This window comes from Canis aureus, chromosome 3, assembly GCF_053574225.1.
Source record: "Canis aureus isolate CA01 chromosome 3, VMU_Caureus_v.1.0, whole genome shotgun sequence".
In the NCBI taxonomy this organism is placed as follows: domain Eukaryota; kingdom Metazoa; phylum Chordata; class Mammalia; order Carnivora; family Canidae; genus Canis; species Canis aureus.
Genome location: NC_135613.1, coordinates 70,394,888 through 70,417,291, shown reverse-complemented (window position 1 = coordinate 70,417,291; position 22,404 = coordinate 70,394,888). Strand labels below are relative to the sequence as shown.

General features: G+C 35.3%; 1 long non-coding RNA gene across 1 annotated transcript in view; it reads left to right on the top strand.

Moving 5' to 3' along the window:
- The first annotated feature begins 13,624 nt into the window (after positions 1-13,624).
- The window catches only part of LOC144311293 (uncharacterized), a 43,416-nt gene continuing 34,636 nt past the window's right edge, over positions 13,625-22,404 (top strand). Inside the window, exons 1-2 of the long non-coding RNA XR_013376843.1 lie at positions 13,625-13,769; positions 14,079-14,155. This is a non-coding gene — a long non-coding RNA (uncharacterized LOC144311293). The remainder of the gene's footprint in view (positions 13,770-14,078; positions 14,156-22,404) is intronic.

Here is a 22,404-nt window from a genome sequence, read left to right as displayed (position 1 = left end):
CTTTAGCTGCAAATTGCTTTGTGTCTACCCCATAGGTATGCTTCAGGGGTCAGTAGAGATTTGAGTGGTGTTTATATTCACAATTTGAGGCATGCCCTTCTCTGGTTCTTACTGATCTGGGATTTCACCCTCTTTCCAGTGACTGTGGTTACTGCAGACTCAGCTCTCAAATTGTTGAAGACTTTTTTTTTTTTTAAAGGGTAGGTTGCTATTGCATTTTAGCTTCTCCAAGCTTCTCTGTAAAATGTTTTCAGGTTAAAGCTTTAGAAACTGAAAACTTGCCTCATCATGGCTCCTTCTTCCAGGTTTCAGCTTTCAGAATTTGCCTGTCTTTGTTCATTCTCCATAGCTTTCAGCTATTTGGTTTTGGTATTTTGTTCAGAGTTGATTATTGTTATCTGAAGGAGAGTCAATCTGTCACAAGTTACTTGGCCATATATGAAGCAGATCTTTTTTACTTTTACTTTTTTTTCATTCATTCTCCACCCATACTCTTATTCCCTCTTCCCCATAGCCATCCATTCCATACTATTATTCCTCATAGTATTCCAGTTTTTATTCAATACATACATTTAGGCATGTGATCTTGAAAGGCATACAGTATTGTGTTAGTGTATTTATCTTACTTTACATAAAGGCTTTTTTTTTTTCAAAATTGTTTTTTGATGTCTAATCACATTGTTGTATGTAAATCTAATTCATAGTCTCCAAGAGCTGCACATATTCCATTGTATGAACATATAAAGTTTAATTTATACATTTTCCTAAATAATTATATCCATCTCTTTCCTGAATAAATGTGCCTGATAGAGTCTAAGCATTTTATATGTGCTTTAATTTACATTTTTGTCTATTTTTCTATTGAGCTTACTGACATTTTATATTTTCAGCAGTAACTTTTATATTCTACCTCAGAATTCTCTACTTGTTCTAGGTGTTCCATACATATTATCCCAGTCTGTCATCTGTTAACTTGATTATGGTGTCCTTCACTTAAATAAAACTTTTAATTTTGAGTAATTGAATAAATACTTTTTCTTATAATTTGAGAACTTAAGAAATACTTCCTGATTTGAAGTCATAAAGAAACTATACATTTCATTATATTTCATTTTCAGTTATTCATATTTAGGTCTTTAATTCATTTGGGCTTTTTTGTATGCAGTGTGAGATAGGAATCTTTGCTTTTCAACTTGTCACAAGTTTTACATTTACCCTATACTATATAAGGTATGGTTTTGCCAATACAATTTACTAAATAAAATTTTCTGATTTGGGATATTACCACAAACATATAACCAACTGTCATATATAAGAAGGTCGTTTCTAGTGTATCTATTCAACTTGATTGGTTTATTTGATATTATAGTTGTATACTACTGTTTTATGAATATAATTTATGCTAAGGGTAGTCCTATTTTTAAAATTTTTCCCAGGTATTCATAGACTATTATGTTCCACAAAATTTTGCAATCAGGTTTTCTCTCCCTAACCCAAGAAAATATTCTTGGGAATTTAATTAGAAATACATAGAATTTTAAAGTCATTTAAGGGAAAATTAATTATTTTATAATATTAAGCCACCCTACTTTTCAGTGTCGTAGAGCTTTTGACTCAGATCTTCTAAAAATGTCCTTAAGAGTCTTTAAAATGCTTCCATGGAGGTCAGAGCTTATCTTCTATTGCACTTTCTAATGATTATTACTGGTATAGATAAATGCTATTGATTTTGTTTCTGTTTTGTGCATTTTTTAATTGAAATTCTAGTTAACATGTTGTGTAATAATAGTTTCAAGTGTACAATAAGGTGATCAACACTTCAAGACAACACCCTGTGCTCATCAAAGGACATTCCTTAATCCCCATCACCTCTTTAACCCATGACCCCACTCACCTCTCTCCTGGTAACCATCGGTTTGTCCTCTATATTTGAGAGTAGGCATCTAGGTTTTACCTCTGCCTTTTTATTTTTTTAACCTTTGTTCATGTGTTTCTTAAATTATGCATATGAGTGAAATCATGGTATTTATCTTTCTGTAACTTATTTCACTTAGCATCATACTCTCTAGCTCCATCCTCATCATTGCAAATGGCAAGACTTCTTTTTTTTCTTTTTCTGAGCACTATTCAATTACACATATATACCTAAATCTTTTTTTGCTTCTCATATTGGGTTAGGGTTAAGGACAGGGTAAGTGTTTGGCATAGGGTTAGAGCCAAGATGTTACTGATTTTTACCAATTTATTTTGTAACCAGCTCCTTACTGACTTTTTTAATGCTCATAATTTGCTAATTGTGTTTAGTTGTCTTTGTGGACAACCACAAGATCTGAAAAAAAAAAAAACAAGAGAGGAAGGAAGGAAGGAAGGAAGGAAGGAAGGAAGGAAGGAAGGAAGGAAGGAAGGGAGGGAGGGAGTGAGGGAGGGAGGGAGGGAGGGAGGAGAAAAATGAGGGAAAACCGATAGTTTGCTTTCTCCCTTACAATTCTTATACCTCTGATTTTTAATTTTGTTTTTATTGTTCATGATTTCTAAAGTGGCTAATTTCTTTGTATTCTTCCTGACTTCAAAAAGAAAGTGAGTAGCTTTTTCCATTCATTAAATTTTAATGCTAAAAATAAAACATGAAATCCCTTTTTGACAACGGTACTACTAATCAGATAAATTTGAGAACAGTGAAAAGCCATGAAATGTTTGTCTTTAAACCACTAAAATATAAATTATACTACAAAATTTTTCTCTCTAGGGCCATTTTTAATCCTAAATTAATGCATAATTGACCATGACTAATACATGCACACATATGTACACATAAGTACAGCTATAACTATGTTGTGTTGATAGATACAAAAAAGAGAAGATCTTAAAGCCATGTTCAACATATTCAAAAAGGAATAGGCTTATATTTTTCTTATATTGTGCTTATAAAGTTTTAGTATAAAACATATTTCTATCTCATAAAAATAATTGGGCAATTTTTTCTTGTTATGTAACCTAGGGATATCTGTACCACTGATAAAATAATCTCAGCCTGTGACTTCTGGAAGTGGGGAAAAAATGGTAACATGTATATCGTCATTACATTATTATTATCATTATTACTTATATGTATTGAGTGGCTATTTTCTGTGCAATTCTTCTATTCCTTTTTGTGCAAATTAAGGTTTTTAAAATTTTCCAGAAGCACATTAAAAGACTCTTATTTGGGATTTTATTTATTTGCATCTCTATTTCTTGGTTGATATTGTCAGAGCTGTCAATCTTGCAAGTTTTTTTCAAAGATTAATTTGGGTTCTTTTAATCTTTATTTCTTATTATATCTCATTTCCTTGTTTTTTGCCCCTTTTGTTTGCTTTACTGCTTTGATTGATGCTGGGTTGCAGTGGAGGCATTTTTGGTTAAGCTTTCTGTGTGTTCTAAAGTATACAAGATTTGACAACCATTGGTCTATAACCATTATTCTCAACTATTCAATAATGAGGCTGGCTGTAAGGCTTTTGAAAAACATACTCCTGAGCAAAGCATTTAATGGTTATGATTCAGTTGAAGTGGGCTGCCACATGGGAATCTATGTTCTTAGAAAAGTGCTCAGGTACCCTATCAACAAGAGTTGGAAATCCCCAAATTTGAGTCACTGTAAAACACAGTCCACTGCTAAAAGGATGGTAAGAGGGGACTTCTAGTGTTGTAATGATTTTTAGATAGTTTTGAGCAAAACATGAAGGTGGTGAACAATCCAGGAAGAGAAAAAAAGGTGTTAGTAAAGAGCAACAGATGAAAAAAAGGAAGGTCAGCTCTTAAAAAGAAAAACTTCCTCTTTTTAAAATGTGGAATGCAAGAGATGGAGTGGCAGAAACAAGAAAGGTGAAAAGAAGCCATAGCTTAAAGCCATATTAAGATTGGACTTTACCCTACAGGTAATGACAAGCCATTGAAGGGGAGAGGACAGGAAGTTTTGCTTGAGAAAAAAACTGTCTTAGCTACAATGGAAAAGACTAATTAGACAAGAAGCAGGAGTGAAAACAGTCTTCACCCTAGGAATGAGTACTGTAATCCAGGCAAGAAATGATGGTGGCTTAAACAATTGGGGAAAGAAAATTTTTTTAAATTTGTTTTAAATCAAAGTATGGTTGACATGCAATATTATTGTACTTTCAGGTATACAACATAGTGCTTCAACATTATGAAACACTCAGCGTTTAAGCGTAGTTACCATTGTCACCAAGTTACTACAGTATTATTGATTATATTTCCTATGCTATACTTCCCTGTGACTTATTTATTCCTGGATGTTTGTAACTCTTAATCTCTTTCCATTATTTTACCCATACCTTCATGCCCTCCTCTCTAGCAACCACCAGTTTGTTCTCTGCATTTATGAATCTATTTCTATACTGTTTTATTTTTTGTTTTTTTTTTAGATTCCACATATAAGTGAAATTACATTTGTTATTCTCTGACTTATTTAACTTAGCATAATATACTCTAGATCCACATATCTTGTGCAAATTGCAAGATTTCATGCCTTTTTTATGGGCTAAGAAATATTCTATTTACACACACACACACCCCACATTTTTATCCATTGATCCATAAAAAGATACTTGAGGTTCCTTCCATATCTTGGCTATTGTAAACAGTGCTACAATAAAAATAGGGGTACATATATCTTTTCAAGTAAGTATATTCTTTGGGTAAATACCCAGAAGTGAGATTACTGGGTCATATGATAGCTCTATTATTAAACCTTTAAGACAACTCCATAGTGTTTTGTATACACTAGCTATATAAATTTACATTTTCACTCATATAAGCATCAGGTTAATTCTGGGTTCACTGTTTGCTTCTAATGAAGCACTTTTTTTTTCTATTTGTCTATTTATGTACCAGGACTATAACGTTTTGATTACCATAGATTTACAGTACACTTTGAAATCTGATTAGGTTAGCTCTACTTTTGTTCTTTTTCAAAATGGGTTTGGTTGTTTGGGGCCTTTTGTGGTTATACAAATATTAGCCTTATTCTAGTCCTGCAGAAAAAAAATAATTTTTTTATTGGAATGCCACTGAATCTGTAGATTGCTTTCTGAAGTATGGATATTTTAACAATATCAGTTCTTCCAATCAATAAGCATAGTATATCTTTCATTTATTTCTGGTATCTTCAATTTGTTTGATCAATATCTTGTAGTTTTCAGAGTACAAGTCTTTCAACTCCTTGGTTAAATTTATTCCTAGGTATTTTTTTGATGCTATTATAAAAGAGATTGTCTCATTAAATCCTTTTTCTGTTACTTCATTATTAGTCTAGAGAAATACAACATATTTCTGTAATTTTCTATCCTGCAACTTTAATGAATTTATTAGTTCTAATAGTTTTTGGTGGACTCTTTAGTATTTTCTCTATATAGTAACATGTCATCTGGAAATAGTGACAGCTTTACTTCTTCCTTTCTAATTCTTGGATTGCAGTTTATTTCTTACTCTTGTCTGATTGCTGTGGCTGGGATTTCCATATTCTTTTGAATAAAACTGGTTAGAATGGACATCCTTGTCTTGTTCCTGATCTTAGAGCAAAAGTTTTATTTTTCACCATTCAGTATGATGTAGGTGTGAGTGTGTCACATTTGGCTTTTCTTATATTGAGGTATGTTTCTCCTATACCTACTTTATTCAGACTTTTTATCATGAACAAATGTTGAATTTTGTCAAATGCTTTTTTTCTGCATCTATTGAGATGATAATATGGTTTTTATTCATTATATTAATTTGGTGTATCACACTGACCAGATGTGGCTCTTGAATCATTTGATTTTTGTATTCCTGAAACAAATCCCAGTTGATCATGGCAAACGATGCTTTTAATGTATTGCTGAATACAGTTTACACATATTTTGTTGATGATTTTTACATCTGTGTCATCAGGGATATTGCCCTATAATTTTTTTCACTTATAGTGCTGTCTGGTTTCATATCAGAGTAACTCTTACCTCATAGGATGATGTAGAAGCACTCTTTCCGCTTCTATTTTTTAAACTGTGAGAAAGATAGTATTTTTTTTTTTTTAATGTTTGGTAGAATTCACCTGTGAATCCATTTGGTCTTAGACTTTTTTTTTTTTTTTTTTTTTTTTTTTTGGTCTTAGACTTTTGAGGAGAGTTTTATATTCAGTTTTATTGGATTCAGGATTTATTGCTAGGATATAGTTTTATTGTAGGATTCAGTTTTATTGCTGATAGTCAGTCTGTTCAGATTTTCTTTCTTCTTGATTCATCTAGGAAGATTTTCTAGTAATTTATCCATTCTACTTTGTCCAATTTGTTGGTGTATAATTTTTCATAGTAGTCTCTTACAATCTTCTGGTTATGTTGCAACTTTTCTTTGACTTCTGATTTTATTTAAGCCCATTTCTTCCTTCCCTCCCTCCTTCTCTCTTTCTTCTGGGAAAGTTTTATTTAGTTATACCAATTACTGAAATCATTGAGTTATTATAGTGATAGTTGTATGATAATCTACTAAAATACCGTTTTAATATTGCTTATCACCATTATAATTCTTTTTCATAGCATGCCTTTAAAGGGTTTTCAACTATAGTTGATACACAATATGTTACATTAGTTTCAAATGTACTTCTCCAAATATTATGCTACATGCAACACACAAGTCTGGCTAATGGTTTAGCAATTCTGCTTCTTCTCAAAGGGCCAGCTATTGGTTTCTTTGATTTTTTTTTTTTTTTTTTTTTTTTAGTATTTACTTCATTTATATCTACTGTAACTTTTGTATCATTTCCTTCCTTTTACTAACTTCAGGGTTTATTTTTTGTCTTCTAGTTTCTTTAGGTCTAAGGTGAGATTGTTAAAGATTTTTCTTGTTTCTTGTGGTAGGTTTGTATTGCTATAAAATTTCCTTTTAGAACTGCTTTTACTGCACCCCAAATATTTTGAAAGATTGTGCTTCCTTTTTCATGTGTCTCAAAGTAGTTTTTTCATTCACTCTTGATTTCTTCCTTGACCCATTAGTTGTTTAGTGAGTGGCATGTGTTCTGATTCCTCCCAGATTTTTTTCTTGTAATTAATTTCTAGTTTCACAGCACTGTGTTCAGAATAGATACTTGATATGATTTCAATCTTTCTTATTTTTTTAACAATCTTATTTATTTGAGAGAGAGAGAGAAAGAAAGAAAGAAAGCACACGCAAGCATGAGCTAAGGGGGGTGGGGAGGCAGAAGCAGATTTCCCACTGACCAGGGAGCCTGAACTGAGCTGAAGGCAAACCCTTAACTGACTGAGCTACCCAGGTACCCCTTGAATTTATTGAGACTTGTTTTGTAGCCTAACATATGATGTATCTTAGAGAATGTCCCATGGACACTTAAAACAGATGTGTATACTACTGTTTTGGATGGAATGTTCTGTATATCTTAAGTTTATCTGGTCTAATGTGTCATTCAAACCCATAGTTTCCTTATTCACTTTCCAAATGATCTATCAATTGATGTAAGTGGGATGTTAAGTTAATCCACTAGTACCATATTACTGTCAGTTTCTCCCTTTATGATTGTTAATAGTGCTTTACATATGCAGGTACTCCTATGTATGTATGTTGATGTATGTATGTAGATGTTTATAGTTCCTATATCCTCTTGTTAGAATGATGCCTTATCATTATGTTATTCTCTTGTCTTTTGTTACATTATTTGTTTTAAAGCCTATTTTGTCTAGGGGCACCTGGGTGGCTCAGTTGGTTGAGCATCCAACACTTGATTTTCACTCAGGTCATTATCTCAAGCTCCTGGGATCAAGCCCCTCATAGGGCTCCACACTCAGTGCAGAGGCTGCTTGAAAATTCTCACTCTCTGCCCCTCCCCCACTTGTGTATTCTCTCTCAAATAAATAAATGAATCTTTAAATTCTATTTTATCTAAATATTGCTACCTCAGCTTTTTTATTCCTCACATCCATTTGCCTGGAAAAATCTTTCTACCCCTCTACTTTCAGTCTGTGGATCTTAAAATATGAAGTGGGTCTCTTTTAGGCAGCATACAGATGGGTCTTATTTTTTATACATTCAGTAACCCTATGTTTTTTGGTATTTTCAGGTTTTTTTTTTTAAGATTTTGTTTACTTACTCATGAGAGACAGAGAGGCAGAGACACAGGCAGAGGGAGGAGAAGCAGACTCCATGCCAGAGCCCGATGCAGGACTCAATCCCAAAACTCCGGGATCACACCCTGAGCTGAAGGCAGACACCCAACTGCTGAACCACTCAGGTGTCCCAACCCTGTGTTTTTTGATTAGTGCATTTAGCCCACATGGATTTCATGTAATTATTGATAAGTATGTACTTATTTGCCAATTTGTTTTGTGGCTGTTTTTGTAGTTTTTTACTGAATCATTTCTCCTCTTGCTCTCTTCCCTGATGATTTGATGAGTTTCTTCAGTGTTATGCATGGATAACTTTCTCTTTTATATCTATTATCATTTTTTGTACCATGAAGTTTATTTATGACCCTTAAGTATATTGTAATCTATGTTAGGTTGTGCTTGCTCAATTTCCAATACATTCTACAATACCATTTTTATTCCTACCCACGTTTTGTGTATAAAACATACTTTACATCTTCTTTATCCTCATTCTATGTTTTTTTAATTGCTAAAATGCAGTTGACATAAAATATTGTATTAATGTCAGACATACCACATAGTGATCAACAATTCTGCACATAATGCAATACTTCCCATCATAAGAATAGTTACCATCTATTACCATGTAATATTACATTACTGACTATATTCCCTATACTATGATTTTCTTTGTGTAACTTATTTTATAACTGGAAGTTCATAAATTTTAATCTGCTTCATCTAATTTTGCATCCACATAGCCCAACCTCTTTGGCAACCATCAGTTTGTTCTCCAAATTTATGAGTCTGTTTCTGGTTTTCTTTGTTTTGTTGCTATTTAATTCATTATATAGTGAAATCATGTAGTGTTTATTTTCCTTTGAGTTATTTTATTCAACATGGGCTGGATCTAGAGTATATTATGCTATCATGAATGGCAAGATTTCATTCTTTTTATGGCTGAGTTATTCTCCATTGTATTTACATGCAACACATCTTCCTAATACATTCACCTATTGATGAACAGTTGGATTGCTTCCATACCTTGGTTTATGTAAATAAGTTTCAGTGAACATAGTAGTGCATATATCTGTACAAATTAGTGTATTTTTTCCTTTGGGTAAATACCCAAAAATGAGTTTACAGGATCATATGGTATTTTTTTAATTATTTGAGGCACTTCTATATTGTTTTGTATGGTGGTGGCTGCAACAATTTACATTTCTACCAACAGTGCACAAGGATTCCTTTTCCACATTCTCACCAAAACTTGTTATGTGTCTTTTTCATAATAACCATTCTGATAGAATGATTATTAAACTGATAAACTGTGGTAAACAGTTTACTGTGGTAAACAATCAGATGTGATATCTGATTGTGGTTTTGATTTGCATTTCCCTGGTGATTAGCAATGTTGAGCACTTTTATATTTGTCTGTTGGCCATCTGTATGTCTTTTTCAGAAAAATGTTTACTCAGGTCCTCTGCCCATTATTTAATCTTTTCTTTTGGTGGTGGAGGGGAGTGAGTTTATGAGTTCTTTATATCCTTTCATACACTCCTTATCAGATCCTTTACAAATAATTTCTCTCAGTAGGTTGCTTTGTCTCGTTTTCATTGATGATTTCGTTCACTGTGAAAAATCTTTCTGCTTGGTGTAATACCAATATTTTGCTTTTGTTCCTCTTGCCTGGGGAAATAAATAGAAAACTGTTGCTAACACTAATAACCAAGAGAATACTGCCTATGTTTTCTTTTAGAAATTTATGGTTCTAGGCCTCAAATGTAGGTCTTTAATCCACTTTCAGTTTATTTTTGGTATGGTGTAAGAAAGTGATCCAGTTTCATTCTTTTGCATGTAGCTGTCCAGTTTTCCAACACCATTTACTGTGAAGAGACTTTTCTCCACTGCACATCCTTGCCTCCTGTGTTGTAGGCTCTCCATATGAGTTTATTTCTATGTTCTCTATCCTGTTGCATTCACATAGGTGACTATTTTTGTGCCAGTACCATACCCTTTTAAGTACTGTACATTTGCAGTATATCCTGGAATTTAGGATTATGATACCTCCAGCTCTGGTATTTCTCAAGATTGCTTTGGCAATTTAGAGACTTTTGTGCTTCCATACAAATTTTAAGATTTGTTTCACTTCTGTGAAAAGTACTATTGGTATTTTTATTGGGATGCCATTGAATCTTTACATTGCTTTGGGTAGTATGAATATTCTAATATCAATTCTTCCAATCCATGAGCATGGTATGTCTTTCCATTTGTGTTGTCTTCAATTTCTTACATAAATATAGTCAGTTTTCAAACTATGAATCTTTTTGCCTGCTTGATTATATTTATTTGTAGATAGTTTATTCTTTTTGATGCAGTTGTAAGTGGGATTGTCTTAAATTTTTTTCTCCCACTTTATTATTAGTGTATAGAAATGAAACAGACTTCTGTAACTGATTTTCTATCCTGCACCTTTAATGAGTTCATTTATCCTAATCTTGGGGTTCCCCCCCCAACAGTGTCTTACTATTTCCTCTATACAGTTATATGTCATCTGGAATTAGTTATGGTTTTGCTTCTTCCTTACCAATTTGGATGCATTTTATTTCTTTCTCTTTTCTGATTGTTGATGAATTTCCAATGTAAGTGGTGAGAGTAGACATTTGCATCTTCTTCCTGATCTTGAAGGAAAAGCTTCACCTTTGAGTATGTTAGATGTGGGCCTGTCATATATGACCTTTATGATGTTGAGGTATGGTCCCTCTATATCTGCTTTGTTGAGAATTTTTATTGTGAACAAATGTCAAATTTTGACAAATGCTTTTTCTGCATCTATTGAAATGATCATATTTTTTATGGTTTTTGTTGTTAATGTGATATATCACATGGATTAATTGCGGAAATTAACTCATCCTTGCATCCCTGGAATAAATCCAATTTGTTCCTGGTAAATGATGCTCCTAATGTATTATTGAATTCAGCTCATATTTTGTCAAGAATTTTGGCATCTCAGTGAAAAACCGAGACACCTGCACCCCAATGTTTATAGCAGCAATGTCCACAATAGCCAAACTGTGGAAGGAGTCTCAGTGTCCATCGACAGATGAATGGATAAAGAAGCTGTGGTCTATGTATACAATGGAATATTACTTGGCCATTAGAAATGACAAATACCCACCATTTGCTTCAATGTGGATGAAACTGGAGGGTATTATGCTGAGTGAAGTAAGTCAATCAGAGAAGGACAAACATTATATAGTCTCATTCATTCGGGAAATATAAAAAATAGTGAAAGGGATTAAAGGATAAAGGAGAGAAAATGGGAAATATCAGTGAGGGAGACAGAACATGAGAGACATCTAACTCTGGGAGACAAACAAGGGGTAGTAGAAAGGGAGGTGGGCGGGGGGTTGGGATGACTGGGTGACGGGCACTAAGGAGGGTACTTGACGGATGAGCACTGGGTGTTATGCTATATGTTGGCAAATTGAATTCCACTAAAAAAATATACGCACACAAAGAATTTTGGCATCTATGTTTATTAGAGGTATTATGGAGTTTTGGGGTTTTGTAATGTCTTTGGTTTTGGTATCAAAGTAATGCTAGCATCATAGAATAAATTTGGAAGCATTCCTTTCTCTTTTATTTTTTTGGAATATTTTGTAAAGGATAAGTATTAATCCTTCTTTAAATATTTAGTAGGATTAGCCTGTGAAGCCATCTGGTTTTGAACTTCTGTTTTTTGGGAGACTTTTTGATTACCAATTCAATTTTGTACTAATAACCAATCCATTTTGATTGTCTGTTTTTTATTGATTGGGTCTTGGAAGATTGTATTTTTATAGAAAATTTTTCCATTTATTCTAGTTTCTCCAATGTTTGTCATGTAGGTTTTCATAGTAGTCCCTTATACTCCTTTATTTTTCTGTGGTGTTGGGTGTTACTTCTCCTCTTTATGATTTCATTTATTAAAGTCCTCCCTCTTTTTTCTTGATGTGTCTGGCCAATGGTTTGTCAATTTTATCTTTTCAAAGAACCAGCCCTTAGTTTCATTTATCTTTTCTATTGTTTTATTTTTCAGTCTCTATTACTTTCTTTCTTCTACTAACTTTTTTTCCTTTTTCTAATTCCTTTAGGTGTAAGGTTAGATTGTTTGAGATTTTTCTTGTTTTTTTACAGTAGGCCTGTGAGGCTATAAAATTCCCTCTAGGAACTGCTCAATAACTAAAACATTTTGTTTTCATTTTCATTTGTCTCCCAGCATTTTTTAAATTTCCTCTTGGATTTCTTTCTTTACCTATTGATTATTTAGTAACATGTTGTTTAGCTTCCACTTGTTTGAGTTTTTTCCCAGTTTTTTCATTATGATTGATTTCTAGTTTCATCTGTTGTGGTCTAGAAAGATAGTTGAAATGATTTTATTCGTCTTGAATTTATTGAGAATTATTTTGTAACCCAACATGTGCTGTATCTGAAAAGAAAGTGTACTCTGCTGTCTTGGGGTAGAATATTCTATACATAACTCTTAAGTCCATCTGGTCTAATCCGTCATTCAGAGCCACTGTTTTGGGGTTGTTTTTGTTTGTTTTTTTTATTGACTTTTCTTGATCTATCCATGATCCTGGGGTGGTTATTTATTGAGGTGATGCTACATTTGGTACATAAATATTTACAACTGTTATATACCCTTGTTGGTATTATCCCTTTATATAATTTTCCTACCTTTTGTTACAGTCTTTGTTTTTAAGTCTATTTTGTCTGATATAAATATTGCTGTTTGTTGTTATTGCTTCCATTTGCATGGAATATATTTTTCCATTCCTTTATTTCCAGTCTGTATGTGTCATTAAATCTGAAACGAGTCTCTTGTAGGCAGCATGTATATGGGTCTTCATTTTTTTGTCTTTTGATTGGAGCATTTAGTTCATTTAAAGTAATTGAGTTTTTAAGATTTTTTTTTTTTATTCATGATAGACATAGAGAGACAGAAAGAGGCAGAGACACAGGCGGAGACACAGGCAGAGGGAGAAGCAGGCTCCATGCCGGGAGCCGGACATGGGACTTGATCCCGGGACTCCAGGATCGCGCCCTGGGCCAAAGGCAGGTGCTAAACCGCTGAGCCACCTAGGTATCCCCTAAAGTAATTGTTGATAGGTACATATTTATTGCTATTTTGTTATCTTCTGGTTGTTTCTGTAGTTCTTCTCTGTTCCTTTCTTTGTCTCTTGCTTTATTCCCTTGGGATTTGAAGTTTTTTTTTTACTGTTATGTATAGATTCCTTTCTCTTTATTTTTTCTATATCTATTACAACTTTTTGTGTTTAGTTATCATATACTTCATATATAATCCCCAAGTATATAACAATCCATTTTAAGAGGATGGTCACTTAAGTTTGAACATATTTAAAAGCACTGTATTTTTCTACTTCTCCAAATTTTATGTATATGATTCCATATTTTACATCTTATTTTCTTTTTTTCAAGGTTTTACTTACTTATTTGAGAGAGTGAGCGAGAGAACATGAGCAGAGGAAGAGGGAGAAGCAGACTCCCATTACAGGGCTCAATCCCAGGACTCTGGGATCATGACGTGAGCCGAAGACAGAGGCTTAACTCACTGAGCCAACTCACTGAGCCACCTAGGTGCCCTGACATCTTATTTTCTATATCCCTTAACTAGTTATTGTAGATATAATTGATTTTACTATTCTTGCTTCCAACCTTCAACCTTAGCTTCATAAGTTATTGATCTATCTTCACTCTATGTTTCATTTTGCTAGTGAATTTTTTTTTGCTATATTCTTACTGTACTTATAGCTCTTTATTTTTTCCCCTTTAAAAAGCCTCTTTAACATTTCTTGTAAGGTCACTTTAATGGTGATAAACTCTAAGACTCCAATTCTGAATAATAATTTTGTTGGTTAGAGTATTTTTGTCTGGCTTCCCTTTTAGCACATTGAATATACCACACCACTCCATTCTGCTCTGCAACATTTCTGCTGAAGAACCAGCTACCCCAGGAGCTCTTGGTAAGTAACTAGCTGCTTTTTGCTTGCTCTTTTTAAGATCTTACCCATTCCCCCTTTTTGAGGTTTTAATTATTACATGTCTTTGCGTGGACATCTTTGTGTTAATTTCGTTGAGTTTCCTGACCCTGAGCATCTGTTTCATTCCCCAGTAGAAGGACATTGTCAACTATCCTTTTTTTTTTTTCCGAGTAAATTTATGCCCCGTTTGCGCTCTCTTCTCCACTTCTCTATAATGTGAATGTTACTATGCTTGATATGTTGTCCAAAAGCTCCCTTACCCTAATTCTCACTTCTTAATTTTTGTTATTCAGCTTGAGTGCTTTCCATTACCTGTCTTCAAGATCACTGATTCATTCTTCATCCTCTAGATTCCCTCTACTGTATTTTCCTTTCAGTTATTATATTCTATAGCTGTATCTCTTTAGTAAATTTATTTTTTTAAATAAATTTATTTTTTATTGGTGTTCAATTTACCAACATACAGAATAACACCCAGTGCTCATCCCGTCAAGTGCCCCCCTCAGTGCCCGTCACCCATTCACCCTCACCCCCCCACCCTCCTCCCCTTCCACCACCCCTAGTTCGTTTCCCAGAGTTAGGAGTCTTTATGTTCTGTCTCCCTTTCTGATATTTCCCACCCATTTCTTCTCCCTTCCCTTATATTCCCTTTCACTATTATTTATATTCCCCCAAATGAATGAGAACATACACTGTTTATCCTTCTCCGATTGACTTACTTCACTCAGCATAATACCCTTCAGTTCCATCCATGTTGAAGCAAATGGTGGGTATTTGTCATTTCTAATGGCTGAGTAATATTCCATTGTATACATAAACCACATCATATTTATCCATTCATCTTTCGATGGACACCGAGGCTCCTTCCACAGTTTAGCTATTGTGGACATTGCTGCTATAAACATCGGGGTGCAGGTATCCCGGCGTTTCATTGCATCTGTATCTTTGGGGTAAATCCCTAACAGTGCAATTGCTGGGTCGTAGGGCAGGTCTATTTTTAACTCTTTGAGGAACCTCCACACAGTCTTCCAGAGTGGCTGCACCAGTTCACATTCCCACCAACAGTGAAAGAGGGTTCCCTTTTCTCTGCATCCTCTCCACCATTTGTGGTTTCCTGCCTTGTTAATTTTCCCCATTCTCACTGGTGTGAGGTGGTATCTCATTGTGGTTTTATTTGTATTTCCCTGATGGCAAGTGATGCAGAGCATTTTCTCATGTGCTTGTTGGCCATGTCTGTGTCTTCCTCTGTGAGATTTCTGTTCATGTCTTTTGCCCACTTCATGATTGGATTGTTTGTTTCTTTGGTGTTGAGTTTAATAAGTTGAATCAGAAAAGACCCCGAATAGCCAGGGGAATTTTAAAAAAGAAAACCATATCTGGGGGCATCACAATGCCAGATTTCAGGTTGTACTACAAAGCTGTGGTCATCAAGACAGTGTGGTACTGGCACAAAAACAGACACATAGATCAATGGAACAGAATAGAGAACCCAGAAGTGAACCCTGAACTTTATGGTCAACTAATATTCGATAAAGGAGGAAAGACTATCCACTGGAAGAAAGACAGTCTCTTCAATAAATGGTGCTGGGAAAATTGGACATCCACATGCAGAAGAATGAAACTAGACCACTCTCTTTCACCATACACAAAGATAAACTCATAATGGATGAAAGATCTAAATGTGAGACAAGATTCCATCAAAATCCTAGAGGAGAACATAGGCAACACCCTTTTTGAACTCAGCCACAGTAACTTCTTGCAAGATACATCCACGAAGGCAAAAGAAACAAAAGCAAAAATGAACTATTGGGACTTCATCAAGATAAGAAGCTTTTGCACAGCAAAGGATACAGTCAACAAAACTAAAAGACAACCTACAGAATGGGAGAAGATATTTGCAAATGACGTATCAGATAAAGGGCTAGTTTCCAAGATCTTTAGTAAATTTCTGAGTTCATCTGCTCTTTCTTGGGTCCTATGAGCATCTTTTTGACCATCATTTTGAATTATTTATCTCCTTTTCTGAGGTTTTATTTTGATTACTTGGAATGATTTCCTCTGGCTCTTCCATTTGTTTGACTCTCTGTATTAGGTTAGGTCAGCTACATCTCCTGGTCTTGAAAACAGCAGCCTTATATAGAAGGTGCCCTGCAGGGTCCAGTAGGGTAATACTTTCTGGTCACCAGAACCAGGCATACTGGGGTGACTCTTGTGAGCTGGACCGGCCCCCAAAAGTTGCTATCAGCTTGCCAGTAGGTGGGGTTATCTCCCAGCACAGTTGGCTGAGAGTCTTGGCTGCAGCTGCAATAGAATCTTGGTGGGAGAGGCCAGCCTCTAGTATAGGGGGATGAGAGGCCTTGCCACTGCTGTGGACATGCTGTAGGCAGAGCTGGTTCCCTTCTCCCTTCCCTAAGGCAGGAGTTATTATGAAGGGGCACTTCTGTGGGTGGAGTGGGTAGTGCTAGTCAGGTAGATGGAAGGTGCCTAAACTGACTCCTGCAAGGCTAGGCTGAAAGAGGTTTAGAAAAATGGTACCTCCCAGTACTCCCAAAGGGAGCCCCTACAGATTTTGGCCCCTCCAGTTCTTCATGTATAATTCAAACAAACAACTGCTTCTTGGACCACATGATACAGTGTTTGTCCTTTAAGAGAGGAGTTTTTATTTCCTATAGCCCCATCAGGCACTCCCAGTGTTAAGCCCTGATGATTTTCAAGGCCAGACATTATGGGCACTCAGCTTTTTAGTGAAAGTTTCCAGGGCTGTGGGCAGCCAGTGTGGGACTTGATCCCATTGCTCCTTAGGGAGTAACTCCACACCTGTGATGTGAGTCAATACATTGGGAATTTGGTTTGTAACCATGTCCCTTCCCCTCCTCTTGTCAATGTGACTTTCTCTTGATGTTTTTGGTTGTGGAAATTTATTCTTCAGTCGCAGGTCATTCTCAGAGTGAGTTGGATTATATGCAGTTGTTGCCTCCAGGTATCCATGGGAGGAAATGAGCTCAGGATCCTTTTTATCTACCATCTTCCAGACCCATAACATCTTTTAGAAGGCCTGAACAGTTGTGGGCAAATACACAGAATCCAAAATACATACCTCAGAGAATATTTATGGACAATTAACTGATTTGGGTGCATTTACTCTTCCTTACTTATATACCTCATATTCTGTCATAACTAAGTTCTGTCAGGTAAAAGATATGTTGAAGTAGAACTAACAGTCTTTTACTCTTGAAGAAAAAAAGAGGAAGATGGTGAGTAGGAAGATTCTGAGCTCACTTCCTCATGCAGACACAAGGCTGAACTGCATATAGTATAACTCACTTGAGTAGCAGAACAACTTTTTTTTTAAGTATTTTATTTATGAGAGAGAGAGGCAGAGACACAGGCAGAGGGAGAAGCAGGCTCCACGCAGTGAGCCCGACATGGGACTCGATTCCGGGTACCCAGGATCAGGCCCTGGGCCGAAGGTGGCGCTAAACCACTGAGCCACCAGGGCTGCCCAGCAGAACAAGTTTAAAAGCACTGTACAGTTAAAGATATAAAGAAAACGCAACATCTAGAAAGGTAGGATGGACAGAGATGCAGTTGGGAAAGAAAACTGTAATGATCCACAAGCAGGAGGGATTATCACAGGTGTGGAGGTACTCCCCAAGGAATGAGGGGTTTAAGTCCCTCATTGAGCACCCTCAGTCAATGATCCCCACAACATTTGCTGCTTTGAAAATCAGCAGAGCTGATTTTCAGCAAGAGTGGAGGGCTACAGGAAAGGGGAACATACTCTTAAAGGGCCCATACACAATATTCCTCACTCTAAGACCACAGAGGCAGCAGTTTGAAAAGTGCCTCAGCTATACATGTAGAACATTTATAAACTAATTTTAAGACATGTGCTAGAGGGCCAAGGGTCCTTAGGAACTTTCTCCAGGCACAAAAATGCTGGCAGGTACTACTTTTCTTGCACTCCTTCAGCCTGACTGGCCTGACACAGGTGGAGGCCATTGTATAACATTGCATCTACCCTGCTAGCACCACTCACCCTGCTCAAGTCTTCTCTGTGGACTTACCATGGTAGGTTCTCCTACAAAGAGGATTCTCCTACAAAGAGACTACTGCCTTGCCACAGTGAGGGAAGGAGGCAGCCCTCCATACCACTAAACCTGTGGCAAGGTGTAGCCAGAAATTTCACTCAGCTGTACATACAGGTACCACTGGAGTACCTGGTCCTACTGGATAGTAGGGATTGCACTAAAATCTTCTACATAAAGCCACTAACTTTAAGTCGAGGAAAAGCTGACCTACCTAAAACATAGAAACAAGTACAGAGAGACAAAAATATAGTAGAAGGAATCAAAGTAGAGTAGATGATGCAGAACAGATCAGTGATCTGGAAGAAATCTCAAGGAGAACATGAAGGATAATATAATTCACAAAGAAGAGAAAGAAAGAAATAGAAACCTTAAAAGTAAAGAAATAATCATTGAAAACTTCCCTAAGTTGAGGAATGAAACATCAAGTTCCAGGATCCACAGAGAGCCCCAATGTCAACCCAAAAATGTCCACACCAGGACACATAACTAAGGAGACTTTTCAAAGGAGCAAGAGAAAAGCAATTACTGACCCACATGAAAATTCATATAAGGCTATAGTCTGACTCTTGAGCAAAATCTTTGGTATACTCAAAGTCTTCCCTAACCAGCAAGGTTATCATTCAGAATTGAAGAGATAATTTATCACCGTTTAAACAGCCATACATGAAACTTCTTTGAAGGGAAAAGAAAAAGCTATAGGAAGGAAAAAAATCACTGCTAAAAGCAGACATATACAAGAAGCAGATCAAAAATTTACAAAGCTAGTAAAATACAAAAATACTGATATCAATTTTATGTAAAATTAGTTAAGAGATAAAAAGATGTAAAATATGATGTTATATACATGAAACATGGAAAAGGGAATAAAAATGTAGTTCTTTTAGAACATGTTCAAACTTAAACAACAGTTCACTTTTCTATGAACTACTATATATGTACCGTGATGTTTATACATAACATCCTAACCACAAATCAAAACCTATAAAAGAAAGGAATCCATGAATGACACTAAATAATCACCAGGGAAGAAAGCAAGAGAAGAAAGGAACAAAAGAAAATGACAAAACAACCAGAAGCAATATAAGCACATACCTATCAATAATTAAATCTAAATGGACTAAATACTTCAATCAGAAGACCTAGGGAGACTGAGTGGAGGGAGGAAGGGAGGGACAGAGGGAGGGAGGGAGGGAGGAAGGAAGATAGACTCACCTATATTCTGTGTACAAGAGACCCACTTCAGACCTAAAGACAGATACAAAATGAAAGTAAAGGTATATAAAGGTATTCCATGCAAATGGAAGTGGGTGGGGGTTGGAGCCAATATAGCTATACTTATTTCAGATGTAATAGACTTTCAAAGAAAGACCATAGCAATAGACAATGGCATTAAATAAAAGGAGAAGTTAAACAAGAGGATATATTATAACAATTATAAATATCTATGCACTTAACATAGAAGCACCTGAATATATATAAAGCAAATATTAACAGACATAATGGGAGAAATTAACCATAAATACTCTAATAGTAGAAAACTTTAACACTCCACTTACATTAATGGATAGATCATCCACACAGAAAATCAATAAGGAAGCAGTGGCTTTAAATGACACATTAGACCAGATGAACTTAATATACAGAACACTGCACCAAAAAATAGCAGAATACATATTCAAGTGCACATAAAACATTCTCCAGGATAGACCATGTGTAGGAACACAAATTTCAATAAATTCAAAAAAATTGAAATTATATCAAACATTTTTTCCAAACATAACGATACGAAACTAGAAAAAACACCAATACGTGGGAGCTAAACAAGATGCTACTAAACAACCAATGGGTTAATGGAGAAGGCAAAAAGGAAATAAACTCCAGCACACAAATAAAACTGGACTAGAAACATGATGGTCAAAAATCTTTGGGACATAACAAAATGGGATGTTTATGACAAAAGAGATCTATGTCAAAAACAAGAAATATCTCAATCTAACATAACTTTTTTTTTTTTAATTTATGATAGTCACACAGAGAGAGAGGCAGAGACACAGGCAGAGGGAGAAGCAGGCTCCATGCACCGGGAGCCCGACGTGGGACTCGATCCCGGGTCTCCAGGATCGCGCCCTGGGCCAAAGGCAGGTGCTACACCGCAGCGCCACCCAGGGATCCCTCTAATATAACTCTTAAAAACAAAACCCAAAATTAATAATGGGAAGGAAATAACAATAAAAAGATAAAACAGTTACTTGAAAAGAGAAAACTGATAAACTTTTCATCAGACACATCAAGAAAAAGAGGACTCAAATAGTATAAATGAAAGACAATAAAAACTAACAGCACAAAAATAAGGAACTGCTATGAGCAGTTTTGGGAAACATAGAAGAAAAGGTTAAATTCTGGAAACATACAGTATTCCAAGATAGAATCAGAAAGAAATAGAAAATTGGAATACTGATTACTTTTGATGAAATTGAGCTGGTAATCAAAAATTCTCTCAACAAAATTCTCTCTCCAGAACCAGATGGATTCACAGGAGAATTCTATCAAACATTTAAAGAAGACATAATATCTATACTTTTCAAACTATTTCAAAAAAATAGAAATGGAAGGTAAACTACCAAATTCATTTTATGAGGCCAACATTACCTGATACCAAAATCAAAGACACAACAAAAAAATATAAGCCAATATTCCTGATGAACATAGCTGCAAAAATCCTCAACAAAATATTCGTAAACCATATTCACAAACATTAAGATTTTCACTCCCTATGTTTAACTGAGATTTATTCCAAGGATGGTTCAATACAGCAAATCATCAATGTGATATACCATATTAACAAAATGGAAGATAAAAACCATATCATCGAGGAGCCTGAGTGGCTCAGTTGGTAAAGAGTCTGACTCTTGATTTCAGCTCATGATTTCAAGGTTGTGAGATGGTGTCCCACACTGGGCTCCATGCTGAGCACGGAGGCTGCTTAAGATTCTGTCTCCCCCTCTTATGATACCCCTCCTCTACCACTTCCACTCTTAAAAAAAATCCATGTGATTATCTCAAGAGATGCAGATAAAGCACCTGACAAAATTCAACATTCATTCATTATAAAAATGCTCAACAAAGTGGGTTTAGAGGGAATATACTTCAACATAATAAAGGCAGTACATGACAGATACTCAGCTAATATCACACTCACTGTTGACAAACTAAAGACTTTCCTCTAAAATCAGGAACAAGACAAGGATGACCAGTCTCTTTTATTCAACATACTACTGGAAGTACTAGCTGCAGCAACTAGAGAGGAATAAGAATAAAAGTTATCTAAACTGGTAAGGAAGAAGCAAAATTGCCACTATTTCTAGATGACATGATACCATGCATAGAAACCCTAAAGATTTCAACAGACTATTAAAATAAGTGAATTCATCAAAATTGAGGATACAAAATTAATATATAGAAATCTGCATATCTATACACTGATAACAAACTAGCAGAAAATTTAAGAATATAATCCCAGTTATAATTGCATTTAAAAAGAATAAAATACCTAGGAAAAGTGAATATTGTTAAATTGTGCATTCTACCCAAAGCAATCTATAGGTTCCATGCAATCCTGATCAAAATACCCATAGTTTTTTTCACAGAGCTAGAACATACAATCCTAAAATTTGCATGGAACCACAAAAGTCCCCAAATTGCAAAGGCAGTTTTGAGAAACAACAAAGTACCAGAATTTCATATTTTAAGATGTACTACAAAGCTAGAGTAGTCAAAATAGTACAGTAGTGGCACAAATATAAACACATATCAAGGGGACAGGATATAGGCCCCCAAAATCTACACTTTTATGGTCCACGAATCTATGAAAAAGGAGGCAAGACTATACAATGGAGGAAGCTTAGTCTTTTCAATAAATGGTGTTGGGAAAACTGGGCCACCTTCTTACACCATACACAAAAATAAACTCAAAATGGATTAAAGACCTAATTGTAAGATTTGAAACCATAAAACATCTTAAACAAAATAAATAACCTAGACATCAGCCTTAGCAACATTTTATGGATATGTCTCCTCAGGTAAGGGAAACACAGGAAAAATAAACTACTGGGACTATGCCAAACCAGAAAGATTTTGCCC